Here is a 14939-nt window from a genome sequence, read left to right as displayed (position 1 = left end):
ACTACAAGCTCGGCCTCAAGCTGAGTTAAGCGATCATCAACTTTAGTATGAAGCTCTTCGTTAGCAGCTTTAATAGCTTTGCGATCCACTTCAAGTTGTGTCTTCTCTGCCTCCACTGAACGTGTGAGAGAGTCAACAGAGGCATTGAGCGTCTGAGCGTTTTTCTGAGCAACAGCTTGCAAAGAATCCAAGAAGAGTTGAGCCTCGGATATTAGTTTTTCGACTTTTGCGGTCGCTTCCTTGCAGTCTTTTGTGGAGGCTTCAATAGCAAGCGAAGCCTTCTGACATTGGGAGGTAGAAGCGTCAATAGCCTTTGCAGCATCGGAGATAGAGGTAGCATGTTCTTGTACGACTGAAGAGAACAAAGCTTTGAGGGCTGCTTCTGAATAAGCACTAGCAGAGGACGAAGAAAGTAACTGATCAATCTTATCAGTAACAACCTTGAGATGTCGCTTGGTGAGAGGAGCGTCTTCATCATAATCACTTTGGACACGATAAGGACTGAAGTAAGTAGAATAAAACTCCAAGTCCTCACCTCCAAGAACGGTAATGGTTTCTATGGAGTGGGTAGGTGATAGAGGTTTGGTGGTAACAGGGGTTTCGGGTGCTAAAGAACGAGCCCCCGTATCAGATACGTTGGTCCGAACTCCAGCAGTGGTGGTAGTTGTAGCGTTAGTGAAAATAGGTGTAGATATAGGAATGGTAGAGGAAGGTTGTGATGTGATGATAGGGAAAATGGGACGTAAGGAAATAGGAATGGAAACAGGTGGAGGAGAAGGTGCTTTGGAGCGAACATGTACCTCTGGTGTAGGCGAACGAGGTGGAGTATCACCATGAGCCGAACCGTCATCATCTGAGCTTTTCCTCTCAGATTCACTTGGAATGGTTGATTGATGACCAGGAGGCACGTACTCAGAGTCTGAATCGCTTGATGATTGAAGAATTAGCTTCCGAGCAGGTTTCTTGGACTTCTTCTGCTTGGGCTGGGAAGGTGCTGCCTTCTCAGACTTTCGCTTCCTTGGAGTCTGGACCTTTGATACTTGACCTCCTTTATCCCCCTTTTTCGCGTCTTGCTTCTTGCCCCGTTTAGCAGGTTTGTCTGCTTCCTCCGTAGATTTCACCATTTCAGGAGTGAGTTCCCTTGGACCAGAAGAGGGAAGCTTCTTGTACTCCTGAATAATCTTGCTCGAAGGAGACACACAAGCATACATTGTCTCAGGAATGGAGCCAACGAAGAGATACTTAGATGGATGAGTGACAATGATGTTGGTAGTATGAAATGTAGCAATAGAAGAAAGCAGTGAGTCCGCCATGATAGGAACATGATAACGCTCCATAACCCATTGAGTTATAATCGTCCAGAACCGGGCACATGAAATCTCTGTGTGGCGAGAAGAAGATGACAAACTCTGGACAAGCTGAAGCCACAAGACTAGTCCATAATCAAGATTGAGATCATGGTACAACCCATAAAGCAGAGTCATGAAAGACTTGCTAGCACCATCAGATCCTGCACTTCGTTCAGAAAGCCCTTTGAAGAGAAGAGTGAAGATGCCATTCCATTGAGGAGGAAGGCATGATTTTTTGAACTTGGACACAGTATGTGACAACCCGAAATTTCTAACTTGTACATTCTTCATTTTTATCAAAGTTAGCCTCGTTTTGCTATTTTGTAATGAAGTAATGGGTCTATATAAGCGTATTAGGCTTAGTAAAACCTAGATATGAGTCTTAGGAAGGGTTAGAATGTGTGTAGCATCACAACTTCGGGCCAAAAACACCAAGCAAGGTGTGTGCGGCCGCACACCCGAGTGTGCGGCCAGCCAGCCGCACACAGCCAACCGCACACCCCTCCTCCGGCAGCACACTCTCGTCTGGCAGCACACTCATCCCCATATATATAGGGTGACCCCTTCACTCATTCCTTTCTTTTGGTTGCACTCTACTTGCTCTCTCTACTTTCTCTCTTTAGAAACTTCAACCAAGAACACTCTAAGGGCCTCAAAAACGTGAATTACTCCATCATCCAGCTTGTTATACTGGTAAGACACCTTGATCTAAGCTTAAAACTCTTCATGTTCTTCATCACTTGAAGGTGTACGGCCGCACACCTTCATAAGGTGGCCGTACACACCTCAAAAACCCTCCAAAGTGAGAGTTTGATCCCCTATCTGCTAGTTGGACTTGGTATTGGCCTTGAAACACCTAAGAATCGACATTTTGGGCGTGAATGAAGAGTGTACGGCCGCATACCCCACTGTACGGCCGCACACTCCCATGTACGACCGCACACAGGCCTGGCCGCACACCCTGGCCGAACCCCTGGCCGCACACACATAAAAGTCGAGTTTGATGGCCTTACACTCAAATCTAAAGCCCTACACTCATTTAGGGACTTCAATAGGTGTTTGTAACACATAATTCTAAGTATTTTCATGTCCCTAAGATGTGTCCATGTGTCTATTAGTGGTAATATTCCCTAAGTGTATTCATATATGTGTTATTACATGTTAAACTAGGATCCGTTTGTGCTCAAGACCTCATTCGACACCCGACGATCCTATATCAATCTTTCTTTCGAGTTACTCACTTCAGGTGAGTTCATACCCCGTAATCAACCTTTGAAATGATTTTAAATGCTTTTATGGGGGGGAATACAAGTTGAACTATTAAGTTATTATATCAATCACATGTGATTAATAACTGTCAATCAAATAGATTTTTGCATGCTAAACTGTTTTATTCAGCTAAATGTTTTCAAATATTGTCTTCAAATCTCTTTTAAAGTACTATAATCTCTTTTTAAATTACTAAACTTTTATCAAAGTCTTTAAACTTATGTTCTTGTTAGATTCATGTCTATATAGATATAGTTATATAAGTAGGGTTTGAAGGACTTAGGACTGATAGCCCGCTTTATTTCTTGTTCCTTGTTTGATTGTGGACTTAGAGTATCCGGTTATTTGTCGGAGTGTCGTTGAAGTCCTAGTTATATATTATGTATATCTGTTTAGATATTAAAACTCTTACTCCAGTTCAGCGCCTTTGGGTAGCAAAGGTACCTAGATAACCTCTCAAGTAAACTATAGTAGGTATAGTTTAGAAACCAACAATGACTTTTATGAGGAGAAACTAGCTATACCAATATTCTAAAACATGTACTTTTAGTAAAAAGAAACGTATATAGCAATCAAAGCATGAGATACATCCTCATGACGCGGATTTCACCGTTGTCGAGTTGGTAACCAGAGTCTCCTGGAGGGAGAGCGGGCATTGTGTGTATAGATCTATACGGGACAGACCATCCCACATCCTGACTGCTAGCTACAGTACCGGCCGACCACGCCAAGGGGTGACAAATGTCACATTTATTTCGACGCCAACGGGTCGTCGTGTTTACATCCGTCAATCAGTATGGTTACGAGTATCTTCACATTTACCTTATAATTCATGGCCTTAAGGTAATTAGTATCATGGTAGTTTCTACTTATAAAACTACGGTACTATAATATTTTCCCTAATACATTAAACTTAGAACGTTTTTGATATAAAACGATAATGTAAAACTATATTTTGATAATGATAGTAACATTTGGGGAAAAGTGCTCTTTAAACTCAAAACTGTCGAGTCTTGGTAGAAGACTGCTTTTTGTAGGGAATCTCATTCTCTTTAAATATGAAACAGTCGAGTCTCGATAGAAGACTACTTTATTTAGAAAATATAGGATTTTCTGGAAGGAATTCAAATACTTATTAAACTTTTATCACCATCATCTAATGAGATTATTTTGAGGAAAAACATGTATTTATATCAATGTCATTAAAATACTTATGAACTCACCAGCATTAAAATGCTGATCTTCTCTTTCAAAATAACTTGTATTGTCAGGTCGTCAGCAGACAGGTACACTCCGGGAGTTTTTGCGAAGTCAGCCTTGTACCGAGCTGCATCATATGTTATTCTCTATATCTACTTTTGGTGTTGTTGCTGAATGTAACCTGTGTAAAAACTTATAGTATTAATGCAATGGTTGTTGTACTTTGATTACTATATTGCATGTGTTGTGATACTTGACATGACGTCCTCCGCCCCAGAACGTTTCCGCCGTTCCGGTTTTGGGGTGTGACAGATTGCTATCGGAGCATTGTTTATAGTGAACTCAGTATATCAAATCATAAAAGATATACAACCTATAAATATAATGGGATAAAAACACTCTGACCAAGAGTTATACTTTAAAATATAACCATATTTTACAAAAGTATAAGTACATTCAGAATATATATACCAGAAAAAGTATCACAAGAAGAACAAGAATAAAAGTCTTTTGGATGTTGAGCATTACCGTCAAACCTGGATAGTTATGTAATCGTAAGCTGGAATAAATGTAGCCTGATCAACTATATTTATTCGAGATGCGACCAACGTGTGTTTGGGAGTGATGGTGGTGTTGCAATGAATCTGAAACTTACTATATAGGAATGCTAGAGCCGAACATAAAGTTTAAAATATTATAGGAGTATTTTATGATACTATAGACTATCAATAAACCAGAAAACATGTCCAGAAATTATAAAATCAAATATGTAATTAAAATGCTATAGGAGTATTTTAGAAACCATAAATAACCTTGCGTGAAAACTAAAAAGACCCTTATGGATCGGTCTATGATTACAGAGTGTATGCTCCCAAGGTTATATATAGTGATGATCTCTTAGGCTAAGAATGTGTGGTTTCGCTCTACTTTCTTTTCCTTGTTTGGATGTGGATATAGAGTAGTATCACATATTCGAATGCATATTAGATCTAAGTTATATATGATTTGTGTAGACTAGGTAATTGTAGAAGGACTCGATATGGGTCACACATTAAAATGTTTTAATAATCTCTTAAGATTCTTTAGACATTCCCATTCTCGCATAAACCCCTTTAGAAAACCTTATCTACTTCAGTAATCGGCAGAGGAGTCGATAAAGACCCAGAAGAGGTTCATCGAGAAAGATTTCCAAGTAGGAAATAAGTGAACAGTGATGAGACTATTGAAATCACCATGCGCCTATACCTTTTAGGGACAGCGGTGGGAAATTCGCCTGAACTTCCGAGATTCCAGTCATCCATTAGGAGGTGACGACGATCAGAGTCAGAATCGGAAGTAAGACGGAGCGAAAATTCAATATGTCTACAGGAGAAAAGAACCCTATATAAGAACCCGAAGAAAACCAACGTTTATTCCAGTCAAGAGTAAACGGCAACAGAACGAGCCAATGTATGAAACTCGATAAGTGTTCTACCCCTATAAAGTCACAATAATAACCCCTAAATTAATACAACTTAGTGAGTTAGTGGTTACACTACTCACACTATGTGTTAGGCAAATCGTCCTTCCTGTCGCGACTAAGATAAATAGATCGGATCACAAAATCTCGATTGAGAGTGTTTAGCCCTAAACTTTCATGAGTCTTCTTCTTGTGTAATCTTCGTTCCGAAGTTCTTTCAAATCTTTTCAAAGCCGGAGAGTGAACCTTTCCAATATAAAGATAACTTAGTTGGAACGACACCAGATTTATGGCTTTCCGATACACTTACTTCTACCTTGTTACCAGGACTGCATCATAGGGATGCAGGTCGACCCTTAGAGAACCATAGCTCAAAGCGCGGGAAAAATTTATGCCTATTATAGTAAAGAAAGATACATCTAGGGGTAACCATCGTTTCTCATCAACTTGTGTTCCTCATCGTGTAGGAAAAACCATGCCTCCGAAGAAACGTAACCAACCCGCTAGCAAGACACCGACTCTTCAGATCGATGAAGCTACGTTCCAAGCTACAGTTTCAGCAGCCGTAGCAGCTGTCATGGCTCACCTGAATGCTAACGACGCAATTGTTAGCAGGAGCACTATCGGGAATCCCGGTCATAGCAATGGACAGCTGTAACCAGCACCGGTGTGTAAAGCCACCCAAGAACTCCAACCTAATCCCCTGAAAAGAAAGTTTGGGAACGAGAAGGGGAGTACCTCGACTCAAGGACCTTCCGAAGGGCAGCAAGCTGAGGTAGTCAATACCCCTGTCAACCCGCCTGTCTCGACACCAAGAAGACCATACCTAGGAAACTTCCCCCACTGCAGCAAGTATGACTACCATCATTATGGAGTCTTTCGAGAACCCTTTTGCGTTAGGTGCAACATAAAGGGGCATACCGCTCGCAACTGCAGAACTCCGGTTGAGTTCATTACATCAACCACCAATGTTGGGACCAGTCCAATATGCCACCTATGTGGTGAAATTAGACATTTCAACAGGGACTGCCCAACTGAAAGAAATGACAAAGATGTAGGAGGAGTTTAACCCTGATACCTAGAGGAACAGCAAGGAACCCGGTAGAATTTTGGTACGCTTCTCAACCTTAAGAAGCTAATCGAAAACTTTAAATAATCAATTCTAATTGTAATTACTCCCTCGTTAAGGCAAAAGTATCATCACTGTTGTAAAACTTAAAAACCCATCAGGTAAAGCTATGATGGCTTAGGATATACGTTAAGGCCATTTATAATTAGGATTGATAGACCTCAAGTGAGTGATGCGGCCTTATCTCCTGTTCCTTGTTTGGTTGTGGATTTAGGGCGGAGTCGCTCAGTCAACAGTCCTTTTAATCTTAATTATACATGACTAGTGTATACTAGGCGGTTATAGAGAGGCCTCGTGAGAAATCCGTTCATGAAAAGTACATTATTCCAAAACATCAGGACCCCCAGCGTTCAGCGTCAATCATGTCGGTCCAAGTATCCACGATAGTAATACCATGGACGAAACCCGAGAGGCTAAGAACTTGTGTGCCATGTTCAACACATGGTCCTAACAAGCTTCATTCCATATCGTGTCAATGTCTATTAATTTCGACACCACCGTCGGCCATAGTTCGACTTGGTTCGACCATGCGAAAATTCCTAGTGTTGTATAAAAAGAACTTTCACCTTATCATAAGTGTCAAATAAAGGTTCTTTCGAACCAAATAAGAAAACCTAATGCAAACCATCAGTCGTCTCTCTCATCCAACCTTTAGAAGTACCCAGGAGAGGGGTACCACGCACTGTTAACCAACCCCATTAGACCTTCAAACCGGAAGCGAAAGGCACTGCAGATATTCCAGAAGACAATAACTACCCTAAACCTACCCAATAGATCCTCCGGAAAGACCACTTGCATCGCACGATCAAGTTCGTGAATCAAGAGTAAGAACTCATGGGATTAACTTACTACTATTAAGTATATGCGTTAAGAGTGGTATATAATCTAGATCGATAAGATTTAAGATGTGTGTTTCCGCCCTACTCCCTGTTCCTTGTTTGGTTGTGGGTTTGGGGTGGGGCCACACATCTGAACATCCTGTCAATCTCAATTATACACAACTTGTATACACTGAGTAATAGTGATTGAACCGAGTATGAGGTCTACCATGAACCTTAAGATAAAACCCTTCATCATATACCCATAGGAAAGGAGCTGAAGTCAAGAGAACAATTGGGGGTTAAGCTACTAAAATGACTACAAATACGAAATTTGTTGTCATCCCGGTTAAACTAACATAGTAGCTGACACCCTCAGTTAGGAAAAGTAACTCAAGTCGTAAGAGTCAAAAACATTGACTAGGACCATCCATTCACGCCTGACCCCACAAATTAAGCATTTTAGTAGTGAGCCAAGAAACCTGGAAAGTTGTGACAGGTTAAACTCTGAGAAGAATGGATGAGGAAATTAGAGGTTCTGAGTGGCAGAGTCTTATGCCATCTAGATTTAATCTAGATAGAGAAACTCGGTAACATCGGAAGAGTAGTTGCAAGGGATGCTCGCGCTACTCAAGCACTTCGTTCATCCAGATACAAACGAGAAGTGCCTAGGTCGGAAAGAGTTGTGATAGTACCTCGTCATGCGAGAAAAGTTACCATCGCCCTATAGATGATAGTCTGCATTCACCAAAGTTAATACAAGGATGCTAAGAACCACATGATTACCTCTGCGACCAGGAATACTTGAGTAAAGTAGACAGCAAGTTGCGTTAAGCTTTATAACCCAGGTCATAAAGAGATTGTGGACTCGACACCAGTCAAGGTGTTAGTCGCCGGGTTATACAAGATCACGCGCTTCCTACAAAATAGAGGAAACAGACATAATGGAGAATGGAGCATGTCTTAGAGAGTTGTTAGACTACTAGGTGCTCCAAGGAACATTATATCTAAGAGATAGTAGAACCACCTCCCGAGATAGTCAGTCACTTCATAAAATCTCAAAGGGAGAAACTAGCCCTGATCAGAGACTGCTATCCATGAAACAACGAACCAAATGAGAGAACGATTCATCTGATTAAGGATCATGCTGAGAAAGCATCTAATAGACTATGATGAAGTTGGAGTTATCTAAGTGCAATCTGGTAGAATTCTTTATCATCCCAACATTTGAGGTGTTTCTGTTCGAAGCCCCTCATGAGTCGAAAGTGCAGGTCCTTTCTGCATTGGACTGAGGTAGACGTCGCACAGCCAATAGATGCCAACATATAACCAGCATCTTCAATGATCCATAAGACCTCCGAAAGCCAACCAGTAGGAAATACGAATTCGAATACAACCTGAGACTCCTAGGAACCAATCAGAAGGACTACACCTCCAATAAGAGAAAACTTTTGGAACTTCAGAATGGTGATCACGCCAAGTGATACTCTCACCATGGAAGTACATTATGTTTTGGGTACGGAACGTTCTATTTTCCCAAGAAGTTAGGACCATCAGAAATTCTTGAAAAGAATTGGTCCAGCATCCGTCGGACCCCAACTACTTTAGGGATTCCATGAATTCCACCCTAACCTATCCACGTCTCAGCGAACGAACCAGTAGTACCCGACAAAACTCTCATCATTTGCTCGACTAGATTCATAAAAACTAGAGTCATGTTCGTTAAGGGAAACAGGAGAAATCTAGCTCGGTAAAGGAAACTGATGAAACCTTATCCCGTGTAGCCTAGAGATCGGAGCACACTCTCGTCTGGCAGCACACTCATCCCTATATATATAGGGTGACCCCTTCACTCATTCCTTTCTTTTGGCTGCACTCTACTTGCTCTCTCTACTTTCTCTCTCTAGAAACTTCAACCAAGAACACTCTAAGGGCCTCAAAAACGTGAATTACTCCATCATTCAGCTTGTTATACTGGTAAGACACCTTGATCTAAGCTTAAAACTCTTCATGTTCTTCATGTTCCTCATCACTTGAAGGTGTACGGCCGCACACCTTCATAAGGTGGCCGTACACACCTCAAAAACCCTCCAAAGTGAGAGTTTGATCCCCTATCTGCTAGTTGGACTTGGTATTGGCCTTGAAACACCTAAGAATCGACATTTTGGGCGTGAATGAATTGTGTACGGCCTCACACCCCTCTGTACGGCCGCACACTCCCATGTACGACTGCACACAGGCCTGGCCGCACACCCTGGCCGTACACCTGGCCGCACACACATAAAAGTCGAGTTTGATGGCCTTACACTCAAATCTAAAGCCCTACACTCATTTAGGGACTTCAATAGGTGTTTGTAACACTTAATTCTAAGTGTTTTCATGTCCCTAAGATGTGTCCATGTGTCTATTAGTTGTAATATTCCCTAAGTGTATTCATATATGTGTTATTACATGTTAAACTAGGATCCGTTTGTGCTCACGACTTCATTCGACACCCGACGATCCTATATCAATCTTTTTTTCGAGTTACTCACTTCAGGTGAGTTCATACCCCGTAATCAACCTTTGAAATGATTTTAAATGCTTTTATGGGGGGGAATACAAGTCGAACTATTAAGTTATTATATCAATCACATGTGATTAATAACTGTCAATCAAATAGATTTTTGCATGCTAAACTGTTTTATTCAGCTAAAGGTTTTCAAATATTGTCTTCAAATCTCTTTTAAAGTACTATAATCTCTTTTTAAATTACTAAACTTTTATCAAAGTCTTTAAACTGATGTTCTTGTTAGATTCATGTCTACATAGATATAGTTATATAAGTAGGGTTTGAAAGACTTAGGACTGATAGCCCACTTTATTTCTTGTTCCTTGTTTGATTGTGGACTTAGAGTATCCGGTTATTTGTCCGAGTGTCGTTGAAGTCCTAGTTATATATTATGTATATATGTTTAGATATTAAAACTCTTACTCCAGTTCAGCGCCTTTGGGTAGCAAAGGTACCTAGATAACCTCTCAAGTAAATTATAGTAGGTATAGTTTAGAAACCAACAATAACTTTTATGAGGAGAAACTAGCTATATCAATATTCTAAAACTTGTACTTTTAGTAAAAAGAAATGTATATAGCAATCAAAGCATGAGATACATCCTCATGACGCGGATTTCACCGTTGTCGAGTTGGTAACCAGAGTCTCCTGGAGGGAGAGCGGGCATTGTGTGTATAGATCTATACGGGACAGACCATCCCACATCCTGACTGCTAGGTACAGTCCCGACCGACCAAGCCAAGGGGTGACAAATGTCACATTTATTTCAACGCCAACGGGTCGTCGTGTTTACATCCGTCAATCAGTATGGTTATGAGTATCTTCATATTTACCTTATAATTCATGGCCTTAAGGTAATTAGTACCACGGTAGTTTCTACTTATAAAACTACGGTACTATAATATTTTCCCTAATACATTAAACTTAGAACGTTTTTTATAAAAAACGATAATGTAAAACTATATTTTGATAATGATAGTAACATTTGGGGAAAAGTGCTCTTTAAACTCAAAACAGTCGAGTCTTGGTAGAAGACTACTTTTTGTAGGGAAACTCATTCTCTTTAAACATGAAACAGTCGAGTCTCGATAGAAGACTACTTTATTTAGAAAATATAGGATTTTCTGTAAGGAATTCAAGTACTTATTAAACTTTTATCACCATCATCTAATGAGATTATTTTGAGGAAAAACATGTATTTATATCAATGTCATTAAAATACTTATGAACTCACCAGCATTAAAATGTTGATCCTCTCTTTCAAAATAACTTGTATTCTCAGGTCGTCAGCAGACAGGTACACTCCGGGAGTTTTTTGGAAGTCAGCCTTGTACCGAGCCGCATCATACGTTATTCTCTATATCTACTTTTGGTGTTGTTGCTGAATGTAACCTATGTAAAAACTTATACTATTAATGCAATGGTTGTTGTACTTTGATTACTATATTGCATGTGTTGTGATACTTGACATGACGTCCTCCGCCCCAGAACGTTTCCGCCGTTCCGGTTTTGGGGTGTGACACAGTAGTTAGGGTTTCAGTGTACCCCATGTTGTAGAACATCGAGAAAAGCTGACCTGTTGAGATGGAATCAGGATTCACCATGGATTCTTCAAAAGAGAGCCCTAGCAACGAGCAAAATCGATTCTTTGAGATTGAAGCTTTCTAGTTGAGAATGTCGAAGTAAATCTTGTTTGCACCTTTGTCGTATGTGGCAGTAGAATAGATTTGAGAGAGACAGGCCATTGGAACGACTTCCACCGTCGATAGAGCTTTGACGAGTGGGGAATATTTCAGGCATTCCACCACTTGATACATGTAAGTATCGTAGAGAAACGGTGTAAGATCGATCAACAAGTTCTGATTGGGCTTGATTGCAGGAAGAGTGGAGCGTGCAGTGGTTTCTTGAACAGAGGAAGATTCTGCCATTGTTGAAGCTTGTCGAAGAAGAAGATGAACAGTGAAAATTAGATCACTTTCTTTTTCTTGAGAGAGTTGAAGTGTGGTAAAGAAGAATCCCACAGAAATCAAACCCTTATATACGATTTTGTAGAGAGAGAAAAATCGCAAGCAATGATTCCTTGAATTCGGGAAACGACGCCTAAAAAGGCGTGATTTGACAACTGGCAACCCCGATAAAGTAGTGATGACGCATGATAAGGTAACGGTTCAAATTCTCGCGCCTTCCAAACTTATCCATAATTCAAATTCCCAAGCGATTAAACTTCCTGGTGAGTCACCGCTTGAATCTTCAATCAAATCTTTATTACCGTAATAACCAAGGATGTTACACTAGCATATCTCTTTGTTTTAAAACAACTGCATTACATCGTGAATAATCGAAGCTATATATTAAGGAATAGCTTATTAATAACCAAACAAGACTTTTGGAAAATGCAAGATTTTCGTGCAAGATAGTGTCAAAGATAAAGAAATAAATCAAACTATTTGTGGGAATTAGTGATGTCATTTAAGACACAAAGCAGTGGATCCCGGGCACGAATCTCTTCCTTCAAAGTCAAGAGAGACTTCAAAGTGCTTGTTTGGATTCCCGTTGGATTACGATCAAGTACTTGTTGAGAAGCATTGAAAGGCATCTTTTTATATATAAGGCTATTAAGGGTGGCTTTCGCTTCAATTCTTGAGTTCGATACTTGATATAAGACCGAAATAGAACAAAGTACTTGTGAGACCGATGTGGCCTGTTAAACAAGTAGGTTTGGAACATATTCAGTGACTTGTTGAAAACTGTTAATTAGAAATCTCAAAAAAAATTAAAATCTGGATCCTTTGGGAAGAAAAGTCTTGGTGAAAAACATTTTCATAAGGATCGCGCAAAAAGAAAAGGAGATTTCAGGGAGCATGTACAAAAATTATATTCGTTAATTCACAGGGTGAAATCTATAACATTTAATTGTTCACCGTCAATGCTTTAAAGGTTTTGAATTTTGGGTTTCACTTAGCACGTAGTGGCACGAAACTAAGATCATTAACACAAAAGTTGTGTAACCGTAAACCTCAGTGGTAATGCTGAGAGTCTCAAGGGTTACATTTATGAGATGAAGTATGATGGAGAATAGATAAGAGGTGGGTAAGAACCGAATGTACCTCTGCTACAAAAGATAGACCAAGCAGAAAAACTCTTAACTCAATTTGAGTAGAGTAAGGTAGCTCATGATTAGAGTGAATTTGACAGCCTGATTGGGAAGACATGATTGGTATATATCAAGTCATTAAGGCTTCACTCAAAATCTTTTGAGGCTTGGGTCAACATACATCACCATGCTTCTAGGGACACTTAGCTAGTACATAGATAGAGAATTATACCTGCCCCAGCTCCATCATTAATAATGGTATTTGTATGCAAATTATATTAAGAGTAAAGAAAATTACAATAAAATGAAAGAAAATACTTTTGATTTTTGAAGTTTCTGAAAAGAAATAAAACAGAAAAGAAAAAATATTTTTGGATTTTATTAGATTTTCTGAAAAAAAGAATTAAAACAGAAAAGAAAAATATTTTTGGATTTTATAAGATTTTCTGAAAAAGAATTAAAATAGAAAAGAAAAATATTTTTGGATTTTATGAAAATAAAAGGAAAAAAACATAAAATAAATTGCAAGAAAAGAGAATACATACTATACAACCGAAACCATCTTTTGGAAATGAGGAGCGAACCGAGCCCGGTGAGACCGAACCCGAAATAGGCCGAGCGTTCGGTTCATTTCGGTTCCCGGAAGAACCGAACCCGAAATGGACCGAGCATGCGCTCTATTTCGCTTCCAACTTTTATTGAGACAAACGAGATTTCGGTACAGATTCAAATTCTATCATTCCTAAGCCTTGTAGGATTTTATTAAAACTTGCTTCAGGGAAGGCCTTGGTAAATATGTCAGCCAATTGATCAGTGGTCCTTACGAAATGAATTTCAACGTTACCATCTTCCACATGATCCTTGATAAAGTGATACCTCAGTGCTATGTGTTTCGTCTTTGAGTGTTGCACTGGGTTATGACAAATCCTAATTGCACTTTCTGAGTCACAATATAGTGGGATTTTCTTCATGTTCAAGCTGTAGTCTCGAAGTCGACTTTGTATCCAAATGACTTGAGATGTGCATGATGTTGCGACTATATATTCTGCTTCAGCAGTGGAGAGAGATACACACGTTTGTGTCTTGGATTGCCAGCTAACAAGTTTTCCGTCTAGAAATTGGCATCCACCAGTGGTACTTTTTCGGTCCAGTCCACATCCCCCACGATCAGCATCTGAGAATGCTTGGACAAAGAACACTGATGTGGCAGGGTACCACAAACCGAGAGAAGAGGTTCGCTTCAGGTATCGAAAGATGTTCTTCACAGCTAGCAGGTGAGGTTCGCGTGGATTAGCTTGAAACCTGGCACAATAACACACAAAGAACATTATGTCTGGTCGACTTGCTGTTAGATACATGAGAGACCCTATCATCTGACGATAAAGGGTCATGTCAGCAGCCGGTTTGTCCAGAGAAGGAGTCAGCTTTGTGCCAAACGCCATAGGAACCTTTACTTTCAAATCTCCCATCATTCCAAACTTGGCGAGCAAGGTCTTCGTGTAAGCATCTTGATTAATGAAAATGCCTTCGGGTCCCTGTCTTATATTCAAGCCAAGGAAAAAGTTAATAGGACCCATTGAGCTCATTTCAAATTTAGTCTCCATCAACTTCCTAAATTCAGCTATTAAGCTAGGACTTATGGAACCGAAGATGATATCATCAACATAAATTTGAACGATCATAAGGTGGTCACCCTCTTTCTTGCGAAAGAAGGTTGGGTCAACCGAACCTTGTTTAAACTTAGACATTTTGAGAAATCTAGTTAGAGTTTCATACCATGCCCTTGGTGCTTGCTTGAGACCGTAGACTGCCTTGTCCATAATGTAGCAGTGATCTGGATACTTCTCGTTCACGAAACCCGGTGGTTGCTCCACGTACACCGTCTCTTCCAGTTCGCCATTTAGAAAGGGGCACTTCACGTCCATTTGGAATACTTCAAAGTTCTTGTGTGCAGCATAGGCTAGAAAGATACGAACCGATTCTAGCCTTGCTACTGGAGCGAAGGTCTCTTCGTAATCTATGCCTTCTTCTTGACAGTAACCTTTCACAACCAATCTTGCCTTGTTGCGT

This window comes from Lactuca virosa, chromosome 8, assembly GCF_052849685.1.
Source record: "Lactuca virosa cultivar CGN04683 chromosome 8, Lactuca_virosa_CGN04683_v6, whole genome shotgun sequence".
Taxonomy (NCBI): Eukaryota; Viridiplantae; Streptophyta; class Magnoliopsida; order Asterales; family Asteraceae; genus Lactuca; species Lactuca virosa.
The sequence above is the reverse complement of the archived record's forward strand: the minus strand, read 5'-3'. Positions refer to the sequence as shown.